This window comes from Chrysemys picta, unplaced genomic scaffold (assembly GCF_011386835.1).
Source record: "Chrysemys picta bellii isolate R12L10 unplaced genomic scaffold, ASM1138683v2 scaf334, whole genome shotgun sequence".
Taxonomy (NCBI): Eukaryota; Metazoa; Chordata; order Testudines; family Emydidae; genus Chrysemys; species Chrysemys picta.
This window is the reverse complement of record NW_027053041.1, coordinates 47,501-52,500: the sequence shown is the minus strand read 5'-3', so window position 1 is coordinate 52,500 and position 5,000 is coordinate 47,501. Positions and strand designations below refer to the sequence as shown.

Below are 5,000 nucleotides of genomic sequence, written 5' to 3'. Positions count from 1 at the left end.
TTGCTTTCCGGACCGGATGTCACCCCACTCCCAGGGCAGCGCGGCAGTGGTGCTGAGGACCGCAGAGGGGGGGCTTAATAGTCGAGAGGGAGCAGGTCCGGGGGAGGCTTAATAGTCGTCCCCCGAGGACTCCGGGGGCCAGGCTTAATAGTCGTCCCCCCCCCCCCCCCCCCCGGGCGCTCCAGGGGGGAAAGCTTAATAGTCCTCCCCCGAGGACTCCGGGGGCAGGCTTAACAGTCGTCCGCCCCGGGCGCTCCAGCGGGAAAGCTTAATAGTCCTCCCCTGACAGTGTGTGTGTGTGTGGGAGGGAGGCTTAGCAGTCTTGCCCCGGGTGGTCCGGTGGGGGAGGCTTAGCAGTCATCCCCCGAGGACTCCGGGGGCAGGCTTAATAGTGGTTCCAGGGGAGGCTTAATAGTCTTCCCCCGGGCAGTCCGGGAGAGGCTTAATCGTCATCCCCCGACAGTGTGTGTGTGTGTGTGTGGGGGGGAGGCTTAGCAGTCTTCCCCCAGGCTGGGTGGGGGCCTGGCGGGAGGCGTCGCAGTCTTCCCCCGGGCGGTCCGGTGGGGGAGGCTTAGCAGTCGTCCCCAGGGCGGTCCGGGGGTGGGGTGGGGTGGGGGGCCTCACAGTCGTCCCTCGGAGAGCCGGGTCGGCGGCAGTGGTGGGTTTACGTCCAGCCTCCGGAGGGTGCGCGTCCTCGGAGGCGATGCAGGCGCCGCAGAGAGGCAGCCTCCGAGGCAGGGAGCGGAGCACCGAGGCTGGGGAGAGGGGAGCAGGAGCCGGGGGCTGGGGGTGGGGGTGGGGGGCGTTCAGGACAACCGGTCAAGCCCCGGGAAGCAGCTGTCAAATGTTCCAAGTCCCCACTCGGCCACCAGGTCCACCCCAGTCTAGCAATGGGGTTGACCTGGCTGACGGCCGGTTAGTATCAAGGTAAACTCACCGTCGTCCACAGGAGGGCAGCTCTCAGGCCGGCCGGCTGCGGCTGACTCTGGGGCGGCGCCCGGTCCCGGCAGCGAGGGGCGGGGGGCGCGGAGCGAGACGGGGCTAACCGGGGGGGGGGGGCGCCTCCTGCGACTTTGGGGGCCGCGGGTCGTCAGTGGCGTGCAGGCCGGGCCTCTCCCGGGGGATTCGGGGGGGCGGTCCTGCGGGCCGGGCGCAGGGGGCTCGGGCGAGCCCGGGCCGGTCCGCCCCGGGGCCGGGGTCTCCGCCTGCGGCTCAGGGGGGCGCGGGTCGTCGGGGGAGGAAGCCCGGGGGAGCTGCACACCGGCCCGCCAGGCCAGGCCTGGCCTGGATGGCCGCGGGGGGATTCGGGGCGGTCCCGCGGGCCGGGGGCCGGGCGCAGGGGAGGCGGGGGGTCCGAGCGAGTCCGTCCCGGGCCCGGGGCCTCCCCCTGCGGCTTTGGGGTCCGTGGGTCCCCGCTGGCGGAAGCCACTGGGAGCTGGACACCCGCCGTCCGTCCCGCCTGGCCAGGCCTGGCCTGGGTGGCCGCGGGGGGATTCGGGGCGGTCCCGCGGGCCGGCGGCCGGGCGCAGGGGAGGCGGGGGGTCCGAGCGAGTCGGTCCCGGGCCTGGGGTCTCCCCCTGCGGCTTTGGGGTCCGTGGGTCCCCGCTGGAGGAAGCCGCTGGGCGCTGGACACCCGCCGTCCGTCCCGCCTGGCCAGGCCTGGCCTGGGTGGCCGCGGGGGGATTCGGGGCGGTCCCGCGGGCCGGCGGCCGGGCGCAGGGGGTCCGAGCGAGTCCGTCCCAGGCCCGGGGCCTCCCCCTGCGGCTTTGGGGTCCGTGGGTCCCCGCTGGAGGAAGCCGCTGGGCGCTGGACACCCGCCGTCCGTCCCGCCTGGCCAGGCCTGGCCTGGGTGGCCGCGGGGGGGGATTCGGGGCGGACCTGCGGGCCGGCGGCCGGGAGGGTCCGGGCCAGTCCGCCCCATGCCCGGCGTCTCCCCCAGCGGCTTCGGTGACCCCGGGGGGGGTCCTCCGCGGAGGAAGCCGGGTGGGTGGGGAGCCGGACCCCAGGCGCCCAGACCCGTGACCTGCGGCCGCGACCTCCGACTCGGCAGGAGCGACGAGGGGCTTTCCGGCCCGTCCCCCCCTCTCCTTCCCCCCCAGAAAAGGAGAGAGAGCTGACTCGGACCGGGAAAAGCTGCCTACGGCACCTGGGATTCCCAGGCGGTCACCCATCCAAGTACTAGCCAGGCCCGGGACGGTTTACCTTCCGAGATCGGACGGGATCGGGGGCGTTCGGTCCGGTATGGCCGTAGGCACCCGGCCCCGCGCCTCCTCGCCCGCTTTCCCCTGCCGACACCCGGGCCTGCCGCACGGTGAGCCCCGGTCGGACTGCCCCCCCCCCTGCGGCAGGGCCCCCGTCTCTCGCGGGCCCGGTCCTTTTTTCCTTTTCGAGCTCCGGGGCCCGGGCTGGCCGCCAGAGCCCCTCCGCCCGCCCTCCCCGGCGTCGGGGAAAATACTGTCCCGGACTTCCAGTGCGCCCGATCCTGTCAGCCGGGGGGTGGGGAGGGGCAGTCCCTCGCTGCGGCCGGGGAGGGTGAGCCCAGGGCGGCTTGCCTGCCGTGCGAGGCCCCTCTCGGCCACCAGGTCAACCCCGAGTCGAAAGGGCTGAAAAATTTTCAGAGTCCCCTCCCGGGCACCAGGTCAACCCGTGGAATCGGACGGGTTCACCTGCTGGCCGGTTCGCTTCCCGGCCACCAGGTCAACCCCTAGGTTGCCGACCGGCCTACCCAGTGGCCGGTTTGCTTTCCGGCCACCAGGTCAACCCCTAGGGGTTTTAACGGGGGCACGCCCGGTGGCCTCTTTCCCGTCCGGTCACCAGGTCAACCCGGATCTCCCTCCTTCCCTGGGCGTCCCCTCCTCGGAGGCGTCAGGTTCCATTTCCCCCCCCCCCCCAGACTTCCAGGGGCCCGATCCAGTCGGCCGGGAGGCAGTCCCTCGCTGCGGCCGGGGAGGGTGAGCCCAGGGCGGCCTGGTCCATGTCTCTAGTGGGCCCGATCCTTTTTTTTTTTTTCGAGCTCCGGGGCCAGGCCCGCCCGGGCAGCCCTCCTCGGAGGCGTGGGGCGATTCCCCCCCCCCCCAGACTTCCAGGGGCCCGATCCTGTCGGCCGGGAGGCAGTCCCTCGCTGCGGCCGGGGAGGGTCAGCCCAGGGCGGCTTGCCTGCCGTGCGAGTCCCCTCTCGGCCACCAGGTCAACCGCGAGTCGAAAGGGCTGAAAAATTTTCAGAGTCCCCTCCCGGGCACCAGGTCAACCCGTGGAATCGAACGGGTTCACCTGCTGGCCGGTTCGCTTCCCGGCCACCAGGTCAACCCGTGGAATCGGACGGGTTCACCGGCTGGCCGGTTCGCTTTCCGGCCACCAGGTCAACCCGTGGAATCGAACGGGTTCACCTGCTGGCCGGTTCGCTTTCCGGCCACCAGGTCAACCCCTAGGTTTTAAGGGGGGGGGGACGCCCGGTGGCCTCTTTCCCGTCCGGTCAGCAGGTCAACCCGGATCTCCCTCCTTCCCTGGGCGCCCCCTCCTCGGAGGCGTCAGGTTCCATTCTTTTTTCCAGACTTCCAGGGGCCCGATCCAGTCGACCGGGAGGCAGTCCCTCGCTGCGGCCGGGGAGGGTGAGCCCAGGGCGGCTTGCCTGCCGTGCGAGTCCCCTCTCGGCCACCAGGTCAACCCCGAGTCGAAAGGGCTGAAAAATTTTCAGAGTCCCCTCCCGGGCACCAGGTCAACCCGTGGAATCGAACGGGTTCACCTGCTGGCCGGTTCGCTTCCCGGGCACCAGGTCAACCCGTGGAATCGAACGGGTTCACCTGCTGGCCGGTTCGCTTCCCGGGCACCAGGTCAACCCGTGGAATCGAACGGGTTCACCTGCTGGCCGGTTCGCTTTCCGGCCACCAGGTCAACCCCTAGGTTTTAAGGGGGGGGACGCCCGGTGGCCTCTTTCCCGTCCGGTCAGCAGGTCAACCCGGATCTCCCTCCTTCCCTGGGCGCCCCCTCCTCGGAGGCGTCAGGTTCCATTCTTTTTTCCAGACTTCCAGGGGCCCGATCCAGTCGGCCGGGTGGCAGTCCCTCGCTGCGGCCGGGGAGGGTGAGCCCAGGGCGGCTTGCCTGCCGTGCGAGTCCCCTCTCGGCCACCAGGTCAACCCCGAGTCGAAAGGGCTGAAAAATTTTCAGAGTCCCCTCCCGGGCACCAGGTCAACCCGTGGAATCGAACGGGTTCACCTGCTGGCCGGTTCGCTTCCCGGGCACCAGGTCAACCCGTGGAATCGAACGGGTTCACCTGCTGGCCGGTTCGCTTCCCGGGCACCAGGTCAACCCGTGGAATCGAACGGGTTCACCTGCTGGCCGGTTCGCTTCCCGGGCACCAGGTCAACCCGTGGAATCGAAAGGGTTCACCTGCTGGCCGGTTCGCTTTCCGGCCACCAGGTCAACCCCTAGGTTTTAAGGGGGGGGACGCCCGGTGGCCTCTTTCCCGTCCGGTCAGCAGGTCAACCCGGATCTCCCTCCTTCCCTGGGCGCCCCCTCCTCGGAGGCGTCAGGTTCCATTCTTCTTTTTCCAGACTTCCAGGGGCCCGATCCAGTCGACCGGGAGGCAGTCCCTCGCTGCGGCCGGGGAAGGTGAGCCCAGGGCGGCCTGGTCCATGTCTCTAGTGGGCCCGATCCTTTTTTTTTTTCCGAGCTCCGGGGCCAGGCCCGCCCGGGCAGCCCTCCTCGGGGGCGTGGGGCGATTTCCCCCCCCCCCACCCCCAGACTTCCAGGGGCCCGATCCTGTCGGCCGGGAGGCAGTCCCTCGCTGCGGCCGGGGAGGGTCAGCCCAGGGCGGCCTGCTTGGCGGCCGGGTCCATGTCTCTAGTGGGCCCGATCCTTTTTTTCCCTTTTCCGGCTCCGGGGCCCGGGGTGCCCGGGTAGCCCTCCGCGGTGGCGTCGGCCAATTTTTTTTAAAATCAGACTTCCGTGGGCCCGATCCTGACGGCCGGGAGGCAGTCCCTCGCCGCGTCCGGGGACGGCGA

General features: G+C 70.9%; 1 non-coding gene across 1 annotated transcript; it reads right to left on the bottom strand.

Annotated features, from left to right (window-relative positions):
• Positions 1-2,134: 2,134 nt before the first annotated feature.
• Positions 2,135-2,253, bottom strand: LOC135978605 (5S ribosomal RNA). The gene has a single exon (XR_010595996.1). It is a non-coding gene; the product is annotated as a 5S ribosomal RNA (ribosomal RNA).
• Positions 2,254-5,000: the final 2,747 nt, after the last annotated feature.